We start from the raw sequence: 21,300 nt of genomic DNA on the forward strand, positions 1-21,300 counted from the left end.
TGTTCGTGGCTCTGGGGACAGCTGCCGCTTATGAGGAACGACTAACATGGCCTTAAAAACACGACCTCTGCTGCATTGGCCGGGAATCGGACCCGGGTCTCCCGCGTGGCAGGCGAGAATTCTACCACTGAACCACCAATGCTCTATTTCTGCAAGAATTCTACGAATTTATGTCGAAAATGCATCTCTTCAACTGGGTAATATCGACCAATGCTAAAGCTGAACAACTGACAGACAAACTGATCAAGTTCCATGGGTATTTGATGAACTGATATGAGCAAAAGTGTCTCTGAGCAAAGGGGAGTGGGGGAGGTCAATATCAAAAGTGAGAGGCATTAACTTCTGTGGCCACCAGCTCCCTTAAGAACCACAGGGCACCTCAGCCTCCTGGACTGCACCAGATTTGTCAGTTCTTGCTGGGAGTCATTACCCTGCTCTTCCAACAAGCCACTGTCCAACTGTGACCTTGTAGCGCTGTCTTGGGGATCTTACATTACTTACCTTGCAGTTTATTCCACTTTCATGCAGGTCAGCATTGACCCTGGACATTTTTCTTCTGGTGTTTTTTAGAGACAACAAACAGGTCAGTTTACTCTCATTGGTTTCTTTAAGCATGACCTTTCTTGCCTGCAGCCTTTTTATTGCCTTCAGGAGTTTTTCACAGGTGCATGAGCCATAATTGCTTGTACTTCGTTGAACAAGCATGGAAAAGCATTGTCTAGAGTGCTTCCACTAGTTCCCTGTAAAACACTGATAAGTTGCCCACTTCTAAAGTAGCAAGATACACTGCTTTGCTTCTGCTGGGAATCGAACCTGGGTCTCCTGCGCGGGAAACAACAACTCTGACATTCAGCCACCAGTGAGAGAAGCTGCGCTGTGCTCGTGGCTCTGGGGACAGCTGCCGCTTATGAGGAACGACTAACATGGCCTTAAAAACACGACCTCTGCTGCATTGGCCGGGAATCGGACCCGGGTCTCCCGCGTGGCAGGCGAGAATTCTACCACTGAACCACCAATGCTCTATTTCTGCATGAATTCTACGAATTTATGTGGAAAATGCATCTCTTCAACTGGGTAATATCGACCAATGCTAAAGCTGAACAACTGACAGACAAACTGATCAAGTTCCATGGGTATTTGATGAACTGATATGAGCAAAAGTGTCTCTGAGCAAAGGGGAGTGGGGGAGGTCAATATCAAAAGTGAGAGGCGTTAACTTCTGTGGCCACCAGCTCCCTTAAGAACCACAGGGCACCTCAGCCTCCTGGACTGCACCAGATTTGTCAGTTCTTGCTGGGAGTCATTACCCTGCTCTTCCAACAAGCCACTGTCCAACTGTGACCTTGTAGCGCTGTCTTGGGGATCTTACATTACTTACCTTGCAGTTTATTCCACTTTCATGCAGGTCAGCATTGACCCTGGACATTTTTCTTCTGGTGTTTTTTAGAGACAACAAACAGGTCAGTTTACTCTCATTGGTTTCTTTAAGCATGACCTTTCTTGCCTGCAGCCTTTTTATTGCCTTCAGGAGTTTTTCACAGGTGCATGAGCCATAATTGCTTGTACTTCGTTGAACAAGCATGGAAAAGCATTGTCTAGAGTGCTTCCACTAGTTCCCTGTAAAACACTGATAAGTTGCCCACTTCTAAAGTAGCAAGATACACTGCTTTGCTTCTGCTGGGAATCGAACCTGGGTCTCCTGCGCGGGAAACAACAACTCTGACATTCAGCCACCAGTGAGAGAAGCTGCGCTGTGCTCGTGGCTCTGGGGACAGCTGCCGCTTATGAGGAACGACTAACATGGCCTTAAAAACACGACCTCTGCTGCATTGGCCGGGAATCGGACCCGGGTCTCCCGCGTGGCAGGCGAGAATTCTACCACTGAACCACCAATGCTCTATTTCTGCATGAATTCTACGAATTTATGTGGAAAATGCATCTCTTCAACTGGGTAATATCGACCAATGCTAAAGCTGAACAACTGACAGACAAACTGATCAAGTTCCATGGGTATTTGATGAACTGATATGAGCAAAAGTGTCTCTGAGCAAAGGGGAGTGGGGGAGGTCAATATCAAAAGTGAGAGGCGTTAACTTCTGTGGCCACCAGCTCCCTTAAGAACCACAGGGCACCTCAGCCTCCTGGACTGCACCAGATTTGTCAGTTCTTGCTGGGAGTCATTACCCTGCTCTTCCAACAAGCCACTGTCCAACTGTGACCTTGTAGCGCTGTCTTGGGGATCTTACATTACTTACCTTGCAGTTTATTCCACTTTCATGCAGATCAGCATTGACCCCCTGGACATTTTTCTTCTGGTGTTTTTTAGAGACAACAAACAGGTCAGTTTACTCTCATTGGTTTCTTTAAGCCTGACCTTTCTTGCCTGCAGCCTTTTCATTGCCTTCAGGAGTTTTTCACAGGTGCATGAGCCATAATTGCTTGTACTTCGTTGAACAAGCATGGAAAAGCATTGTCTAGAGTGCTTCCACTAGTTCCCTGTAAAACACTGATAAGTTGCCCACTTCTAAAGTAGCAAGATACACTGCTTTGCTTCTGCTGGGAATCGAACCTGGGTCTCCTGCGCGGGAAACAACATCTCTGACATTCAGCCACCAGTGAGTGAAGCTGCGCTGTGCTCATGGCTCTGGGGACAGCTGCCGCTTATGAAGAACGACTAACATGGCCTTAAAAACACGACCTCTGCTGCATTGGCCGGGAATCGGACCCGGGTCTGCCGCGTGGCAGGCGAGAAATCTACCACTGAACCACCAATGCTCTATTTTTGCAAGAATTCTACGAATTTATGTGGAAAATGCATCTCTTCAACTGGGTAATATCGACCAATGCTAAAGCTGAACAACTGACAGACAAACTGATCAAGTTCCATGGGTATTTGATGAACTGATATGAGCAAAAGTGTCTCTGAGCAAAGGGGAGTGGGGGAGGTCAATATCAAAAGTGAGAGGCGTTAACTTCTGTGGCCACCAGCTCCCTTAAGAACCACAGGGCACCTCAGCCTCCTGGACTGCACCAGATTTGTCAGTTCTTGCTGGGAGTCATTACCCTGCTCTTCCAACAAGCCACTGTCCAACTGTGACCTTGTAGCGCTGTCTTGGGGATCTTACATTACTTACCTTGCAGTTTATTCCACTTTCATGCAGGTCAGCATTGACCCTGGACATTTTTCTTCTGGTGTTTTTTAGAGACAACAAACAGGTCAGTTTACTCTCATTGGTTTCTTTAAGCATGACCTTTCTTGCCTGCAGCCTTTTTATTGCCTTCAGGAGTTTTTCACAGGTGCATGAGCCATAATTGCTTGTACTTCGTTGAACAAGCATGGAAAAGCATTGTCTAGAGTGCTTCCACTAGTTCCCTGTAAAACACTGATAAGTTGCCCACTTCTAAAGTAGCAAGATACACTGCTTTGCTTCTGCTGGGAATCGAACCTGGGTCTCCTGCGCGGGAAACAACAACTCTGACATTCAGCCACCAGTGAGAGAAGCTGCGCTGTGCTCGTGGCTCTGGGGACAGCTGCCGCTTATGAGGAACGACTAACATGGCCTTAAAAACACGACCTCTGCTGCATTGGCCGGGAATCGGACCCGGGTCTCCCGCGTGGCAGGCGAGAATTCTACCACTGAACCACCAATGCTCTATTTCTGCATGAATTCTACGAATTTATGTGGAAAATGCATCTCTTCAACTGGGTAATATCGACCAATGCTAAAGCTGAACAACTGACAGACAAACTGATCAAGTTCCATGGGTATTTGATGAACTGATATGAGCAAAAGTGTCTCTGAGCAAAGGGGAGTGGGGGAGGTCAATATCAAAAGTGAGAGGCGTTAACTTCTGTGGCCACCAGCTCCCTTAAGAACCACAGGGCACCTCAGCCTCCTGGACTGCACCAGATTTGTCAGTTCTTGCTGGGAGTCATTACCCTGCTCTTCCAACAAGCCACTGTCCAACTGTGACCTTGTAGCGCTGTCTTGGGGATCTTACATTACTTACCTTGCAGTTTATTCCACTTTCATGCAGATCAGCATTGACCCCCTGGACATTTTTCTTCTGGTGTTTTTTAGAGACAACAAACAGGTCAGTTTACTCTCATTGGTTTCTTTAAGCCTGACCTTTCTTGCCTGCAGCCTTTTTATTGCCTTCAGGAGTTTTTCACAGGTGCATGAGCCATAATTGCTTGTACTTCGTTGAACAAGCATGGAAAAGCATTGTCTAGAGTGCTTCCACTAGTTCCCTGTAAAACACTGATAAGTTGCCCACTTCTAAAGTAGCAAGATACACTGCTTTGCTTCTGCTGGGAATCGAACCTGGGTCTCCTGCGCGGGAAACAACAACTCTGACATTCAGCCACCAGTGAGAGAAGCTGCGCTGTGCTCGTGGCTCTGGGGACAGCTGCCGCTTATGAAGAACGACTAACATGGCCTTAAAAACACGACCTCTGCTGCATTGGCCGGGAATCGGACCCGGGTCTGCCGCGTGGCAGGCGAGAATTCTACCACTGAACCACCAATGCTCTATTTCTGCAAGAATTCTACGAATTTATGTGGAAAATGCATCTCTTCAACTGGGTAATATCGACCAATGCTAAAGCTGAACAACTGACAGACAAACTGATCAAGTTCCATGGGTATTTGATGAACTGATATGAGCAAAAGTGTCTCTGAGCAAAGGGGAGTGGGGGAGGTCAATATCAAAAGTGAGAGGCGTTAACTTCTGTGGCCACCAGCTCCCTTAAGAACCACAGGGCACCTCAGCCTCCTGGACTGCACCAGATTTGTCAGTTCTTGCTGGGAGTCATTACCCTGCTCTTCCAACAAGCCACTGTCCAACTGTGACCTTGTAGCGCTGTCTTGGGGATCTTACATTACTTACCTTGCAGTTTATTCCACTTTCATGCAGGTCAGCATTGACCCTGGACATTTTTCTTCTGGTGTTTTTTAGAGACAACAAACAGGTCAGTTTACTCTCATTGGTTTCTTTAAGCATGACCTTTCTTGCCTGCAGCCTTTTTATTGCCTTCAGGAGTTTTTCACAGGTGCATGAGCCATAATTGCTTGTACTTCGTTGAAAACAAGCATGGAAAAGCATTGTCTAGAGTGCTTCCACTAGTTCCCTGTAAAACACTGATAAGTTGCCCACTTCTAAAGTAGCAAGATACACTGCTTTGCTTCTGCTGGGAATCGAACCTGGGTCTCCTGCGCGGGAAACAACAACTCTGACATTCAGCCACCAGTGAGTGAAGCTGCGCTGTACTCGTGGCTCTGGGGACAGCTGCCGCTTATGAAGAACGACTAACATGGCCTTAAAAACACAACCTCTGCTGCATTGGCCGGGAATCGGACCCGGGTCTCCCGCGTGGCAGGCGAGAATTCTACCACTGAACCACCAATGCTCTATTTCTGCATGAATTCTACGAATTTATGTGGAAAATGCATCTCTTCAACTGGGTAATATCGACCAATGCTAAAGCTGAACAACTGACAGACAAACTGATCAAGTTCCATGGGTACTTGATGAACTGATATGAGCAAAAGTGTCTCTGAGCAAAGGGGAGTGGGGGAGGTCAATATCAAAAGTGAGAGGCGTTAACTTCTGTGGCCACCAGCTCCCTTAAGAACCACAGGGCACCTCAGCCTCCTGGACTGCACCAGATTTGTCAGTTCTTGCTGGGAGTCATTACCCTGCTCTTCCAACAAGCCACTGTCCAACTGTGACCTTGTAGCGCTGTCTTGGGGATCTTACATTACTTACCTTGCAGTTTATTCCACTTTCATGCAGGTCAGCATTGACCCTGGACATTTTTCTTCTGGTGTTTTTTAGAGACAACAAACAGGTCAGTTTACTCTCATTGGTTTCTTTAAGCATAACCTTTCTTGCCTGCAGCCTTTTTATTGCCTTCAGGAGTTTTTCACAGGTGCATGAGCCATAATTGCTTGTACTTCGTTGAACAAGCATGGAAAAGCATTGTCTAGAGTGCTTCCACTAGTTCCCTGTAAAACACTGATAAGTTGCCCACTTCTAAAGTAGCAAGATACACTGCTTTGCTTCTGCTGGGAATTGAACCTGGGTCTCCTGCGCGGGAAACAACAACTCTGACATTCAGCCACCAGTGAGAGAAGCTGCGCTGTGCTCGTGGCTCTGGGGACAGCTGCCGCTTATGAGGAACGACTAACATGGCCTTAAAAACACGACCTCTGCTGCATTGGCCAGGAATCGGACCCGGGTCTCCCGCGTGGCAGGCGAGAATTCTACCACTGAACCACCAATGCTCTATTTCTGCAAGAATTCTACGAATTTATGTGGAAAATGCATCTCTTCAACTGGGTAATATCGACCAATGCTAAAGCTGAACAACTGACAGACAAACTGATCAAGTTGCATGGGTATTTGATGAACTGATATGAGCAAAAGTGTCTCTGAGCAAAGGGGAGTGGGGGAGGTCAATATCAAAAGTGAGAGGCGTTAACTTCTGTGGCCACCAGCTCCCTTAAGAACCACAGGGCACCTCAGCCTCCTGGACTGCACCAGATTTGTCAGTTCTTGCTGGGAGTCATTACCCTGCTCTTCCAACAAGCCACTGTCCAACTGTGACCTTGTAGCGCTGTCTTGGGGATCTTACATTACTTACCTTGCAGTTTATTCCACTTTCATGCAGGTCAGCATTGACCCTGGACATTTTTCTTCTGGTGTTTTTTAGAGACAACAAACAGGTCAGTTTACTCTCATTGGTTTCTTTAAGCATGACCTTTCTTGCCTGCAGCCTTTTTATTTCCTTCAGGAGTTTTTCACAGGTGCATGAGCCATAATTGCTTGTACTTCGTTGAACAAGCATGGAAAAGCATTGTCTAGAGTGCTTCCACTAGTTCCCTGTAAAACACTGATAAGTTGCCCACTTCTAAAGTAGCAAGATACACTGCTTTGCTTCTGCTGGGAATTGAACCTGGGTCTCCTGCGCGGGAAACAACAACTCTGACATTCAGCCACCAGTGAGAGAAGCTGCACTGTGCTCGTGGCTCTGGGGACAGCTGCCGCTTATGAGGAACGACTAACATGGCCTTAAAAACACGACCTCTGCTGCATTGGCCGGGAATCGGACCCGGGTCTCCCGCGTGGCAGGCGAGAATTCTACCACTGAACCACCAATGCTCTATTTTTGCCTGAATTCTACGAATTTATGTAGAAAATGCATCTCTTCAACTGGGTAATATCGACCAATGCTAAAGCTGAACAACTGACAGACAAACTGATCAAGTTCCATGGGTATTTGATGAACTGATATGAGCAAAAGTGTCTCTGAGCAAAGGGGAGTGGGGGAGGTCAATATCAAAAGTGAGAGGCGTTAACTTCTGTGGCCACCAGCTCCCTTAAGAACCACAGGGCACCTCAGCCTCCTGGACTGCACCAGATTTGTCAGTTCTTGCTGGGAGTCATTACCCTGCTCTTCCAACAAGCCACTGTCCAACTGTGACCTTGTAGCGCTGTCTTGGGGATCTTACATTACTTACCTTGCAGTTTATTCCACTTTCATGCAGGTCAGCATTGACCCTGGACATTTTTCTTCTGGTGTTTTTTAGAGACAACAAACAGGTCAGTTTACTCTCATTGGTTTCTTTAAGCATGACCTTTCTTGCCTGCAGCCTTTTTATTGCCTTCAGGAGTTTTTCACAGGTGCATGAGCCATAATTGCTTGTACTTCGTTGAACAAGCATGGAAAAGCATTGTCTAGAGTGCTTCCACTAGTTCCCTGTAAAACACTGATAAGTTGCCCACTTCTAAACTAGCAAGATACACTGCTTTGCTTCTGCTGGGAATTGGACCTGGGTCTCCTGCGCGGGAAACAACAACTCTGACATTCAGCCACCAGTGAGAGAAGCTGCGCTGTGTTCGTGGCTCTGGGGACAGCTGCCGCTTATGAGGAACGACTAACATGGACTTAAAAACACGACCTCTGCTGCATTGGCCGGGAATCGGACCCGGGTCTCCCGCGTGGCAGGCAAGAATTCTACCACTGAACCACCAATGCTCTATTTCTGCAAGAATTCTACGAATTTATGTCGAAAATGCATCTCTTCAACTGGGTAATATCGACCAATGCTAAAGCTGAACAACTGACAGACAAACTGATCAAGTTCCATGGGTATTTGATGAACTGATATGAGCAAAAGTGTCTCTGAGCAAAGGGGAGTGGGGGAGGTCAATATCAAAAGTGAGAAGCGTTAACTTCTGTGGCCACCAGCTCCCTTAAGAACCACAGGGCACCTCAGCCTCCTGGACTGCACCAGATTTGTCAGTTCTTGCTGGGAGTCATTACCCTGCTCTTCCAACAAGCCACTGTCCAACTGTGACCTTGTAGCGCTGTCTTGGGGATCTTACATTACTTACCTTGCAGTTTATTCCACTTTCATGCAGGTCAGCATTGACCCTGGACATTTTTCTTCTGGTGTTTTTTAGAGACAACAAACAGGTCAGTTTACTCTCATTGGTTTCTTTAAGCATGACCTTTCTTGCCTGCAGCCTTTTTATTGCCTTCAGGAGTTTTTCACAGGTGCATGAGCCATAATTGCTTGTACTTCGTTGAACAAGCATGGAAAAGCATTGTCTAGAGTGCTTCCACTAGTTCCCTGTAAAACACTGATAAGTTGCCCACTTCTAAAGTAGCAAGATACACTGCTTTGCTTCTGCTGGGAATTGAACCTGGGTCTCCTGCGCGGGAAACAACAACTCTGACATTCAGCCACCAGTGAGAGAAGCTGCGCTGTGTTCGTGGCTCTGGGGACAGCTGCCGCTTATGAGGAACGACTAACATGGCCTTAAAAACACGACCTCTGCTGCATTGGCCGGGAATCGGACCCGGGTCTCCCGCGTGGCAGGCGAGAATTCTACCACTGAACCACCAATGCTCTATTTCTGCAAGAATTCTACGAATTTATGTCGAAAATGCATCTCTTCAACTGGGTAATATCGACCAATGCTAAAGCTGAACAACTGACAGACAAACTGATCAAGTTCCATGGGTATTTGATGAACTGATATGAGCAAAAGTGTCTCTGAGCAAAGGGGAGTGGGGGAGGTCAATATCAAAAGTGAGAGGCGTTAACTTCTGTGGCCACCAGCTCCCTTAAGAACCACAGGGCACCTCAGCCTCCTGGACTGCACCAGATTTGTCAGTTCTTGCTGGGAGTCATTACCCTGCTCTTCCAACAAGCCACTGTCCAACTGTGACCTTGTAGCGCTGTCTTGGGGATCTTACATTACTTACCTTGCAGTTTATTCCACTTTCATGCAGGTCAGCATTGACCCTGGACATTTTTCTTCTGGTGTTTTTTAGAGACAACAAACAGGTCAGTTTACTCTCATTGGTTTCTTTAAGCATGACCTTTCTTGCCTGCAGCCTTTTTATTGCCTTCAGGAGTTTTTCACAGGTGCATGAGCCATAATTGCTTGTACTTCGTTGAACAAGCATGGAAAAGCATTGTCTAGAGTGCTTCCACTAGTTCCCTGTAAAACACTGATAAGTTGCCCACTTCTAAAGTAGCAAGATACACTGCTTTGCTTCTGCTGGGAATCGAACCTGGGTCTCCTGCGCGGGAAACAACAACTCTGACATTCAGCCACCAGTGAGAGAAGCTGCGCTGTGCTCGTGGCTCTGGGGACAGCTGCCGCTTATGAGGAACGACTAACATGGCCTTAAAAACACGACCTCTGCTGCATTGGCCGGGAATCGGACCCGGGTCTCCCGCGTGGCAGGCGAGAATTCTACCACTGAACCACCAATGCTCTATTTCTGCATGAATTCTACGAATTTATGTGGAAAATGCATCTCTTCAACTGGGTAATATCGACCAATGCTAAAGCTGAACAACTGACAGACAAACTGATCAAGTTCCATGGGTATTTGATGAACTGATATGAGCAAAAGTGTCTCTGAGCAAAGGGGAGTGGGGGAGGTCAATATCAAAAGTGAGAGGCGTTAACTTCTGTGGCCACCAGCTCCCTTAAGAACCACAGGGCACCTCAGCCTCCTGGACTGCACCAGATTTGTCAGTTCTTGCTGGGAGTCATTACCCTGCTCTTCCAACAAGACACTGTCCAACTGTGACCTTGTAGCGCTGTCTTGGGGATCTTACATTACTTACCTTGCAGTTTATTCCACTTTCATGCAGATCAGCATTGACCCCCTGGACATTTTTCTTCTGGTGTTTTTTAGAGACAACAAACAGGTCAGTTTACTCTCATTGGTTTCTTTAAGCCTGACCTTTCTTGCCTGCAGCCTTTTTATTGCCTTCAGGAGTTTTTCACAGGTGCATGAGCCATAATTGCTTGTACTTCGTTGAACAAGCATGGAAAAGCATTGTCTAGAGTGCTTCCACTAGTTCCCTGTAAAACACTGATAAGTTGCCCACTTCTAAAGTAGCAAAATACACTGCTTAGCTTTTGCTGGGAATCGAACCTGGGTCTCCTGCGCGGGAAACAACAACTCTGACATTCAACCACCAGTGAGTGAAGCTGCGCTGTGCTCGTGGCTCTGGGGACAGCTGCCGCTTATGAAGAACAACTAACATGGCCTTAAAAACACGACCTTTGCTGCATTGGCCGGGAATCGGACCCGGGTCTCCCGCGTGGCAGGCGAGAATTCTACCACTGAACCACCAATGCTCTATTTCTGCAAGAATTCTACGAATTTATGTGGAAAATGCATCTCTTCAACTGGGTAATATCGACCAATGCTAAAGCTGAACAACTGACAGACAAACTGATCAAGTTCCATGGGTATTTGATGAACTGATATGAGCAAAAGTGTCTCTGAGCAAAGGGGAGTGGGGGAGGTCAATATCAAAAGTGAGAGGCGTTAACTTCTGTGGCCACCAGCTCCCTTAAGAACCACAGGGCACCTCAGCCTCCTGGACTGCACCAGATTTGTCAGTTCTTGCTGGGAGTCATTACCCTGCTCTTCCAACAAGCCACTGTCCAACTGTGACCTTGTAGCGCTGTCTTGGGGATCTTACATTACTTACCTTGCAGTTTATTCCACTTTCATGCAGGTCAGCATTGACCCTGGACATTTTTCTTCTGGTGTTTTTTAGAGACAACAAACAGGTCAGTTTACTCTCATTGGTTTCTTTAAGCATGACCTTTCTTGCCTGCAGCCTTTTTATTGCCTTCAGGAGTTTTTCACAGGTGCATGAGCCATAATTGCTTGTACTTCGTTGAACAAGCATGGAAAAGCATTGTCTAGAGTGCTTCCACTAGTTCCCTGTAAAACACTGATAAGTTGCCCACTTCTAAAGTAGCAAGATACACTGCTTTGCTTCTGCTGGGAATTGAACCTGGGTCTCCTGCGCGGGAAACAACAACTCTGACATTCAGCCACCAGTGAGAGAAGCTGCGCTGTGTTCGTGGCTCTGGGGACAGCTGCCGCTTATGAGGAACGACTAACATGGCCTTAAAAACACGACCTCTGCTGCATTGGCCGGGAATCGGACCCGGGTCTCCCGCGTGGCAGGCGAGAATTCTACCACTGAACCACCAATGCTCTATTTCTGCAAGAATTCTACGAATTTATGTGGAAAATGCATCTCTTCAACTGGGTAATATCGACCAATGCTAAAGCTGAACAACTGACAGACAAACTGATCAAGTTCCATGGGTATTTGATGAACTGATATGAGCAAAAGTGTCTCTGAGCAAAGGGGAGTGGGGGAGGTCAATATCAAAAGTGAGAGGCGTTAACTTCTGTGGCCACCAGCTCCCTTAAGAACCACAGGGCACCTCAGCCTCCTGGACTGCACCAGATTTGTCAGTTCTTGCTGGGAGTCATTACCCTGCTCTTCCAACAAGCCACTGTCCAACTGTGACCTTGTAGCGCTGTCTTGGGGATCTTACATTACTTACCTTGCAGTTTATTCCACTTTCATGCAGGTCAGCATTGACCCTGGACATTTTTCTTCTGGTGTTTTTTAGAGACAACAAACAGGTCAGTTTACTCTCATTGGTTTCTTTAAGCCTGACCTTTCTTGCCTGCAGCCTTTTTATTGCCTTCAGGAGTTTTTCACAGGTGCATGAGCCATAATTGCTTGTACTTCGTTGAACAAGCATGGAAAAGCATTGTCTAGAGTGCTTCCACTAGTTCCCTGTAAAACACTGATAAGTTGCCCACTTCTAAAGTAGCAAGATACACTGCTTTGCTTCTGCTGGGAATTGAACCTGGGTCTCCTGCGCGGGAAACAACAACTCTGACATTCAGCCACCAGTGAGAGAAGCTGCGCTGTGTTCGTGGCTCTGGGGACAGCTGCCGCTTATGAGGAACGACTAACATGGCCTTAAAAACACGACCTCTGCTGCATTGGCCGGGAATCGGACCCGGGTCTCCCGCGTGGCAGGCGAGAATTCTACCACTGAACCACCAATGCTCTATTTCTGCAAGAATTCTACGAATTTATGTCGAAAATGCATCTCTTCAACTGGGTAATATCGACCAATGCTAAAGCTGAACAACTGACAGACAAACTGATCAAGTTCCATGGGTATTTGATGAACTGATATGAGCAAAAGTGTCTCTGAGCAAAGGGGAGTGGGGGAGGTCAATATCAAAAGTGAGAGGCGTTAACTTCTGTGGCCACCAGCTCCCTTAAGAACCACAGGGCACCTCAGCCTCCTGGACTGCACCAGATTTGTCAGTTCTTGCTGGGAGTCATTACCCTGCTCTTCCAACAAGCCACTGTCCAACTGTGACCTTGTAGCGCTGTCTTGGGGATCTTACATTACTTACCTTGCAGTTTATTCCACTTTCATGCAGGTCAGCATTGACCCTGGACATTTTTCTTCTGGTGTTTTTTAGAGACAACAAACAGGTCAGTTTACTCTCATTGGTTTCTTTAAGCATGACCTTTCTTGCCTGCAGCCTTTTTATTGCCTTCAGGAGTTTTTCACAGGTGCATGAGCCATAATTGCTTGTACTTCGTTGAACAAGCATGGAAAAGCATTGTCTAGAGTGCTTCCACTAGTTCCCTGTAAAACACTGATAAGTTGCCCACTTCTAAAGTAGCAAGATACACTGCTTTGCTTCTGCTGGGAATCGAACCTGGGTCTCCTGCGCGGGAAACAACAACTCTGACATTCAGCCACCAGTGAGAGAAGCTGCACTGTGCTCGTGGCTCTGGGGACAGCTGCCGCTTATGAGGAACGACTAACATGGCCTTAAAAACACGACCTCTGCTGCATTGGCCGGGAATCGGACCCGGGTCTCCCGCGTGGCAGGCGAGAATTCTACCACTGAACCACCAATGCTCTATTTCTGCATGAATTCTACGAATTTATGTGGAAAATGCATCTCTTCAACTGGGTAATATCGACCAATGCTAAAGCTGAACAACTGACAGACAAACTGATCAAGTTCCATGGGTATTTGATGAACTGATATGAGCAAAAGTGTCTCTGAGCAAAGGGGAGTGGGGGAGGTCAATATCAAAAGTGAGAGGCGTTAACTTCTGTGGCCACCAGCTCCCTTAAGAACCACAGGGCACCTCAGCCTCCTGGACTGCACCAGATTTGTCAGTTCTTGCTGGGAGTCATTACCCTGCTCTTCCAACAAGACACTGTCCAACTGTGACCTTGTAGCGCTGTCTTGGGGATCTTACATTACTTACCTTGCAGTTTATTCCACTTTCATGCAGATCAGCATTGACCCCCTGGACATTTTTCTTCTGGTGTTTTTTAGAGACAACAAACAGGTCAGTTTACTCTCATTGGTTTCTTTAAGCCTGACCTTTCTTGCCTGCAGCCTTTTTATTGCCTTCAGGAGTTTTTCACAGGTGCATGAGCCATAATTGCTTGTACTTCGTTGAACAAGCATGGAAAAGCATTGTCTAGAGTGCTTCCACTAGTTCCCTGTAAAACACTGATAAGTTGCCCACTTCTAAAGTAGCAAGATACACTGCTTAGCTTTTGCTGGGAATCGAACCTGGGTCTCCTGCGCGGGAAACAACAACTCTGACATTCAACCACCAGTGAGTGAAGCTGCGCTGTGCTCGTGGCTCTGGGGACAGCTGCCGCTTATGAAGAACGACTAACATGGCCTTAAAAACACGACCTTTGCTGCATTGGCCGGGAATCGGACCCGGGTCTCCCGCGTGGCAGGCGAGAATTCTACCACTGAACCACCAATGCTCTATTTCTGCAAGAATTCTACGAATTTATGTGGAAAATGCATCTCTTCAACTGGGTAATATCGACCAATGCTAAAGCTGAACAACTGACAGACAAACTGATCAAGTTCCATGGGTATTTGATGAACTGATATGAGCAAAAGTGTCTCTGAGCAAAGGGGAGTGGGGGAGGTCAATATCAAAAGTGAGAGGCGTTAACTTCTGTGGCCACCAGCTCCCTTAAGAACCACAGGGCACCTCAGCCTCCTGGACTGCACCAGATTTGTCAGTTCTTGCTGGGAGTCATTACCCTGCTCTTCCAACAAGCCACTGTCCAACTGTGACCTTGTAGCGCTGTCTTGGGGATCTTACATTACTTACCTTGCAGTTTATTCCACTTTCATGCAGGTCAGCATTGACCCTGGACATTTTTCTTCTGGTGTTTTTTAGAGACAACAAACAGGTCAGTTTACTCTCACTGGTTTCTTTAAGCATGACCTTTCTTGCCTGCAGCCTTTTTATTGCCTTCAGGAGTTTTTCACAGGTGCATGAGCCATAATTGCTTGTACTTCGTTGAACAAGCATGGAAAAGCATTGTCTAGAGTGCTTCCACTAGTTCCCTGTAAAACACTGATAAGTTGCCCACTTCTAAAGTAGCAAGATACACTGCTTTGCTTCTGCTGGGAATCGAACCTGGGTCTCCTGCGCGGGAAACAACAACTCTGACATTCAGCCACCAGTGAGAGAAGCTGCGCTGTGCTCGTGGCTCTGGGGACAGCTGCCGCTTATGAGGAACGACTAACATGGCCTTAAAAACACGACCTCTGCTGCATTGGCCGGGAATCGGACCCGGGTCTCCCGCGTGGCAGGCGAGAATTCTACCACTGAACCACCAATGCTCTATTTCTGCAAGAATTCTACGAATTTATGTGGAAAATGCATCTCTTCAACTGGGTAATATCGACCAATGCTAAAGCTGAACAACTGACAGACAAACTGATCAAGTTCCATGGGTATTTGATGAACTGATATGAGCAAAAGTGTCTCTGAGCAAAGGGGAGTGGGGGAGGTCAATATCAAAAGTGAGAGGCGTTAACTTCTGTGGCCACCAGCTCCCTTAAGAACCACAGGGCACCTCAGCCTCCTGGACTGCACCAGATTTGTCAGTTCTTGCTGGGAGTCATTACCCTGCTCTTCCAACAAGCCACTGTCCAACTGTGACCTTGTAGCGCTGTCTTGGGGATCTTACATTACTTACCTTGCAGTTTATTCCACTTTCATGCAGGTCAGCATTGACCCTGGACATTTTTCTTCTGGTGTTTTTTAGAGACAACAAACAGGTCAGTTTACTCTCATTGGTTTCTTTAAGCATGACCTTTCTTGCCTGCAGCCTTTTTATTGCCTTCAGGAGTTTTTCACAGGTGCATGAGCCATAATTGCTTGTACTTCGTTGAACAAGCATGGAAAAGCATTGTCTAGAGTGCTTCCACTAGTTCCCTGTAAAACACTGATAAGTTGCCCACTTCTAAAGTAGCAAGATACACTGCTTTGCTTCTGCTGGGAATTGAACCTGGGTCTCCTGCGCGGGAAACAACAACTCTGACATTCAGCCACCAGTGAGAGAAGCTGCGCTGTGTTCGTGGCTCTGGGGACAGCTGCCGCTTATGAGGAACGACTAACATGGCCTTAAAAACACGACCTCTGCTGCATTGGCCGGGAATCGGACCCGGGTCTCCCGCGTGGCAGGCGAGAATTCTACCACTGAACCACCAATGCTCTATTTCTGCAAGAATTCTACGAATTTATGTGGAAAATGCATCTCTTCAACTGGGTAATATCGACCAATGCTAAAGCTGAACAACTGACAGACAAACTGATCAAGTTCCATGGGTATTTGATGAACTGATATGAGCAAAAGTGTCTCTGAGCAAAGGGGAGTGGGGGAGGTCAATATCAAAAGTGAGAGGCGTTAACTTCTGTGGCCACCAGCTCCCTTAAGAACCACAGGGCACCTCAGCCTCCTGGACTGCACCAGATTTGTCAGTTCTTGCTGGGAGTCATTACCCTGCTATTCCAACAAGCCACTGTCCAACTGTGACCTTGTAGCGCTGTCTTGGGGATCTTACATTACTTACCTTGCAGTTTATTCCACTTTCATGCAGGTCAGCATTGACCCTGGACATTTTTCTTCTGGTGTTTTTTAGAGACAACAAACAGGTCAGTTTACTCTCATTGGTTTCTTTAAGCATGACCTTTCTTGCCTGCAGCCTTTTTATTGCCTTCAGGAGTTTTTCACAGGTGCATGAGCCATAATTGCTTGTACTTCGTTGAACAAGCATGGAAAAGCATTGTCTAGAGTGCTTCCACTAGTTCCCTGTAAAACACTGATAAGTTGCCCACTTCTAAAGTAGCAAGATACACTGCTTTGCTTCTGCTGGGAATCGAACCTGGGTCTCCTGCGCGGGAAACAACAACTCTGACATTCAGCCACCAGTGAGAGAAGCTGCGCTGTGCTCGTGGCTCTGGGGACAGCTGCCGCTTATGAGGAACGACTAACATGGCCTTAAAAACACGACCTCTGCTGCATTGGCCGGGAATCGGACCCGGGTCTCCCGCGTGGCAGGCGAGAATTCTACCACTGAACCACCAATGCTCTATTTCTGCAAGAATTCTACGAATTCATGTCGAAAATGCATCTCTTCAACTGGGTAATATCGACCAATGCTAAAGCTGAACAACTGACAGACAAACTGATCAAGTTCCATGGGTATTTGATGAACTGATATGAGCAAAAGTGTCTCTGAGCAAAGGGGAGTGGGGGAGGTCAATATCAAAAGTGAGAGGCGTTAACTTCTGTGGCCACCAGCTCCCTTAAGAACCACAGGGCACCTCAGCCTCCTGGACTGCACCAGATTTGTCAGTTCTTGCTGGGAGTCATTACCCTGCTCTTCCAACAAGCCACTGTCCAACTGTGACCTTGTACCGCTGTCTTGGGGATCTTACATTACTTACCTTGCAGTTTATTCCACTTTCATGCAGGTCAGCATTGACCCTGGACATTTTTCTTCTGGTGTTTTTTAGAGACAACAAACAGGTCAGTTTACTCTCATTGGTTTCTTTAAGCATGACCTTTCTTGCCTGCAGCCTTTTTATTGCCTTCAGGAGTTTTTCACAGGTGCATGAGCCATAATTGCTTGTACTTCGTTGAACAAGCATGGAAAAGCATTGTCTAGAGTGCTTCCACTAGTTCCCTGTAAAACACTGATAAGTTGCCCACTTCTAAAGTAGCAAGATACACTGCTTTGCTTCTGCTGGGAATTGAACCTGGGTCTCCTGCGCGGGAAACAACAACTCTGACATTCAGCCACCAGTGAGAGAAGCTGCGCTGTGTTCGTGGCTCTGGGGACAGCTGCCGCTTATGAGGAACGACTAACATGGCCTTAAAAACACGACCTCTGCTGCATTGGCCGGGAATCGGACCCGGGTCTCCCGCGTGGCAGGCGAGAATTCTACCACTGAACCACCAATGCTCTATTTCTGCAAGAATTCTACGAATTTATGTCGAAAATGCATCTCTTCAACTGGGTAATATCGACCAATGCTAAAGCTGAACAACTGACAGACAAACTGATCAAGTTCCATGGGTATTTGATGAACTGATATGAGCAAAAGTGTCTCTGAGCAAAGGGGAGTGGGGGAGGTCAATATCAAAAGTGAGAGGCATTAACTTCTGTGGCCACCAGCTCCCTTAAGAACCACAGGGCACCTCAGCCTCCTGGACTGCACCAGATTTGTCAGTTCTTGCTGGGAGTCATTACCCTGCTCTTCCAACAAGCCACTGTCCAACTGTGACCTTGTAGCGCTGTCTTGGGGATCTTACATTACTTACCTTGCAGTTTATTCCACTTTCATGCAGGTCAGCATTGACCCTGGACATTTTTCTTCTGGTGTTTTTTAGAGACAACAAACAGGTCAGTTTACTCTCATTGGTTTCTTTAAGCATGACCTTTCTTGCCTGCAGCCTTTTTATTGCCTTCAGGAGTTTTTCACAGGTGCATGAGCCATAATTGCTTGTACTTCGTTGAACAAGCATGGAAAAGCATTGTCTAGAGTGCTTCCACTAGTTCCCTGTAAAACACTGATAAGTTGCCCACTTCTAAAGTAGCAAGATACACTGCTTTGCTTCTGCTGGGAATCGAACCTGGGTCTCCTGCGCGGGAAACAACAACTCTGACATTCAGCCACCAGTGAGAGAAGCTGCGCTGTGCTCGTGGCTCTGGGGACAGCTGCCGCTTATGAGGAACGACTAACATGGCCTTAAAAACACGACCTCTGCTGCATTGGCCGGGAATCGGACCCGGGTCTCCCGCGTGGCAGGCGAGAATTCTACCACTGAACCACCAATGCTCTATTTCTGCATGAATTCTACGAATTTATGTGGAAAATGCATCTCTTCAACTGGGTAATATCGACCAATGCTAAAGCTGAACAACTGACAGACAAACTGATCAAGTTCCATGGGTATTTGATGAACTGATATGAGCAAAAGTGTCTCTGAGCAAAGGGGAGTGGGGGAGGTCAATATCAAAAGTGAGAGGCGTTAACTTCTGTGGCCACCAGCTCCCTTAAGAACCACAGGGCACCTCAGCCTCCTGGACTGCACCAGATTTGTCAGTTCTTGCTGGGAGTCATTACCCTGCTCTTCCAACAAGCCACTGTCCAACTGTGACCTTGTAGCGCTGTCTTGGGGATCTTACATTACTTACCTTGCAGTTTATTCCACTTTCATGCAGATCAGCATTGACCCCCTGGACATTTTTCTTCTGGTGTTTTTTAGAGACAACAAACAGGTCAGTTTACTCTCATTGGTTTCTTTAAGCCTGACCTTTCTTGCCTGCAGCCTTTTCATTGCCTTCAGGAGTTTTTCACAGGTGCATGAGCCATAATTGCTTGTACTTCGTTGAACAAGCATGGAAAAGCATTGTCTAGAGTGCTTCCACTAGTTCCCTGTAAAACACTGATAAGTTGCCCACTTCTAAAGTAGCAAGATACACTGCTTTGCTTCTGCTGGGAATCGAACCTGGGTCTCCTGCGCGGGAAACAACATCTCTGACATTCAGCCACCAGTGAGTGAAGCTGCGCTGTGCTCATGGCTCTGGGGACAGCTGCCGCTTATGAAGAACGACTAACATGGCCTTAAAAACACGACCTCTGCTGCATTGGCCGGGAATCGGACCCGGGTCTGCCGCGTGGCAGGCGAGAATTCTACCACTGAACCACCAATGCTCTATTTTTGCAAGAATTCTACGAATTTATGTGGAAAATGCATCTCTTCAACTGGGTAATATCGACCAATGCTAAAGCTGAACAACTGACAGACAAACTGATCAAGTTCCATGGGTATTTGATGAACTGATATGAGCAAAAGTGTCTCTGAGCAAAGGGGAGTGGGGGAGGTCAATATCAAAAGTGAGAGGCGTTAACTTCTGTGGCCACCAGCTCCCTTAAGAACCACAGGGCACCTCAGCCTCCTGGACTGCACCAGATTTGTCAGTTCTTGCTGGGAGTCATTACCCTGCTCTTCCAACAAGCCACTGTCCAACTGTGACCTTGTAGCGCTGTCTTGGGGATCTTACATTACTTACCTTGCAGTTTATTCCACTTTCATGCAGGTCAGCATTGACCCTGGACATTTTTCTTCTGGTGTTTTTTAGAGACAACAAACAGGTCAGTTTACTCTCATTGGTTTCTTTAAGCATGACCTTTCTTGCCTGCAGCCTTTTTATTGCCTTCAGGAGTTTTTCACAGGTGCATGAGCCATAATTGCTTGTACTTCGTTGAACAAGCATGGAAAAGCATTGTCTAGAGTGCTTCCACTAGTTCCCTGTAAAACACTGATAAGTTGCCCACTTCTAAAGTAGCAAGATACACTGCTTTGCTTCTGCTGGGAATCGAACCTGGGTCTCCTGCGCGGGAAACAACAACTCTGACATTCAGCCACCAGTGAGAGAAGCTGCGCTGTGCTCGTGGCTCTGGGGACAGCTGCCGCTTATGAGGAACGACTAACATGGCCTTAAAAACACGACCTCTGCTGCATTGGCCGGGAATCGGACCCGGGTCTCCCGCGTGGCAGGCGAGAATTCTACCACTGAACCACCAATGCTCTATTTCTGCATGAATTCTACGAATTTATGTGGAAAATGCATCTCTTCAACTGGGTAATATCGACCAATGCTAAAGCTGAACAACTGACAGACAAACTGATCAAGTTCCATGGGTATTTGATGAACTGATATGAGCAAAAGTGTCTCTGAGCAAAGGGGAGTGGGGGAGGTCAATATCAAAAGTGAGAGGCGTTAACTTCTGTGGCCACCAGCTCCCTTAAGAACCACAGGGCACCTCAGCCTCCTGGACTGCACCAGATTTGTCAGTTCTTGCTGGGAGTCATTACCCTGCTCTTCCAACAAGCCACTGTCCAACTGTGACCTTGTAGCGCTGTCTTGGGGATCTTACATTACTTACCTTGCAGTTTATTCCACTTTCATGCAGATCAGCATTGACCCCCTGGACATTTTTCTTCTGGTGTTTTTTAGAGACAACAAACAGGTCAGTTTACTCTCATTGGTTTCTTTAAGCCTGACCTTTCTTGCCTGCAGCCTTTTTATTGCCTTCAGGAGTTTTTCACAGGTGCATGAGCCATAATTGCTTGTACTTCGTTGAACAAGCATGGAAAAGCATTGTCTAGAGTGCTTCCACTAGTTCCCTGTAAAACACTGATAAGTTGCCCACTTCTAAAGTAGCAAGATACACTGCTTTGCTTCTGCTGGGAATCGAACCTGGGTCTCCTGCGCGGGAAACAACAACTCTGACATTCAGCCACCAGTGAGAGAAGCTGCGCTGTGCTCGTGGCTCTGGGGACAGCTGCCGCTTATGAAGAACGACTAACATGGCCTTAAAAACACGACCTCTGCTGCATTGGCCGGGAATCGGACCCGGGTCTGCCGCGTGGCAGGCGAGAATTCTACCACTGAACCACCAATGCTCTATTTCTGCAAGAATTCTACGAATTTATGTGGAAAATGCATCTCTTCAACTGGGTAATATCGACCAATGCTAAAGCTGAACAACTGACAGACAA

The 21,300-nt window shown here is 47.1% G+C and overlaps 19 non-coding genes across 19 annotated transcripts; all 19 read right to left on the reverse strand.

Moving 5' to 3' along the window:
* Positions 1-71: 71 nt before the first annotated feature.
* Positions 72-142, reverse strand: trnag-gcc (transfer RNA glycine (anticodon GCC)). The gene has a single exon. It is a non-coding gene; the product is annotated as a tRNA-Gly (tRNA).
* An 806-nt stretch (positions 143-948) lies between these two features.
* trnag-gcc (transfer RNA glycine (anticodon GCC)) lies at positions 949-1,019 on the reverse strand. The gene has a single exon. It is a non-coding gene; the product is annotated as a tRNA-Gly (tRNA).
* An 806-nt stretch (positions 1,020-1,825) lies between these two features.
* Positions 1,826-1,896, reverse strand: trnag-gcc (transfer RNA glycine (anticodon GCC)). The gene has a single exon. It is a non-coding gene; the product is annotated as a tRNA-Gly (tRNA).
* A 1,685-nt stretch (positions 1,897-3,581) lies between these two features.
* Positions 3,582-3,652, reverse strand: trnag-gcc (transfer RNA glycine (anticodon GCC)). Its single transcript has one exon. It is a non-coding gene; the product is annotated as a tRNA-Gly (tRNA).
* A 1,687-nt stretch (positions 3,653-5,339) lies between these two features.
* trnag-gcc (transfer RNA glycine (anticodon GCC)) lies at positions 5,340-5,410 on the reverse strand. Its single transcript has one exon. It is a non-coding gene; the product is annotated as a tRNA-Gly (tRNA).
* A 1,683-nt stretch (positions 5,411-7,093) lies between these two features.
* On the reverse strand, positions 7,094-7,164 carry trnag-gcc (transfer RNA glycine (anticodon GCC)). The gene has a single exon. It is a non-coding gene; the product is annotated as a tRNA-Gly (tRNA).
* A 1,683-nt stretch (positions 7,165-8,847) lies between these two features.
* trnag-gcc (transfer RNA glycine (anticodon GCC)) lies at positions 8,848-8,918 on the reverse strand. Its single transcript has one exon. It is a non-coding gene; the product is annotated as a tRNA-Gly (tRNA).
* Positions 8,919-9,724: 806 nt separating this feature from the next.
* On the reverse strand, positions 9,725-9,795 carry trnag-gcc (transfer RNA glycine (anticodon GCC)). The gene has a single exon. It is a non-coding gene; the product is annotated as a tRNA-Gly (tRNA).
* Positions 9,796-10,603: 808 nt separating this feature from the next.
* trnag-gcc (transfer RNA glycine (anticodon GCC)) lies at positions 10,604-10,674 on the reverse strand. Its single transcript has one exon. It is a non-coding gene; the product is annotated as a tRNA-Gly (tRNA).
* An 806-nt stretch (positions 10,675-11,480) lies between these two features.
* Positions 11,481-11,551, reverse strand: trnag-gcc (transfer RNA glycine (anticodon GCC)). Its single transcript has one exon. It is a non-coding gene; the product is annotated as a tRNA-Gly (tRNA).
* Positions 11,552-12,357: 806 nt separating this feature from the next.
* On the reverse strand, positions 12,358-12,428 carry trnag-gcc (transfer RNA glycine (anticodon GCC)). The gene has a single exon. It is a non-coding gene; the product is annotated as a tRNA-Gly (tRNA).
* Positions 12,429-13,234: 806 nt separating this feature from the next.
* trnag-gcc (transfer RNA glycine (anticodon GCC)) lies at positions 13,235-13,305 on the reverse strand. The gene has a single exon. It is a non-coding gene; the product is annotated as a tRNA-Gly (tRNA).
* An 808-nt stretch (positions 13,306-14,113) lies between these two features.
* On the reverse strand, positions 14,114-14,184 carry trnag-gcc (transfer RNA glycine (anticodon GCC)). Its single transcript has one exon. It is a non-coding gene; the product is annotated as a tRNA-Gly (tRNA).
* Positions 14,185-14,990: 806 nt separating this feature from the next.
* On the reverse strand, positions 14,991-15,061 carry trnag-gcc (transfer RNA glycine (anticodon GCC)). Its single transcript has one exon. It is a non-coding gene; the product is annotated as a tRNA-Gly (tRNA).
* An 806-nt stretch (positions 15,062-15,867) lies between these two features.
* On the reverse strand, positions 15,868-15,938 carry trnag-gcc (transfer RNA glycine (anticodon GCC)). The gene has a single exon. It is a non-coding gene; the product is annotated as a tRNA-Gly (tRNA).
* An 806-nt stretch (positions 15,939-16,744) lies between these two features.
* trnag-gcc (transfer RNA glycine (anticodon GCC)) lies at positions 16,745-16,815 on the reverse strand. The gene has a single exon. It is a non-coding gene; the product is annotated as a tRNA-Gly (tRNA).
* An 806-nt stretch (positions 16,816-17,621) lies between these two features.
* On the reverse strand, positions 17,622-17,692 carry trnag-gcc (transfer RNA glycine (anticodon GCC)). Its single transcript has one exon. It is a non-coding gene; the product is annotated as a tRNA-Gly (tRNA).
* An 806-nt stretch (positions 17,693-18,498) lies between these two features.
* Positions 18,499-18,569, reverse strand: trnag-gcc (transfer RNA glycine (anticodon GCC)). Its single transcript has one exon. It is a non-coding gene; the product is annotated as a tRNA-Gly (tRNA).
* A 1,685-nt stretch (positions 18,570-20,254) lies between these two features.
* trnag-gcc (transfer RNA glycine (anticodon GCC)) lies at positions 20,255-20,325 on the reverse strand. The gene has a single exon. It is a non-coding gene; the product is annotated as a tRNA-Gly (tRNA).
* Between the last annotated feature and the right edge of the window lie 975 nt (positions 20,326-21,300).

Source organism: Carassius gibelio, chromosome B19 (assembly GCF_023724105.1).
Source record: "Carassius gibelio isolate Cgi1373 ecotype wild population from Czech Republic chromosome B19, carGib1.2-hapl.c, whole genome shotgun sequence".
NCBI classification, from domain to species: Eukaryota; Metazoa; Chordata; class Actinopteri; order Cypriniformes; family Cyprinidae; genus Carassius; species Carassius gibelio.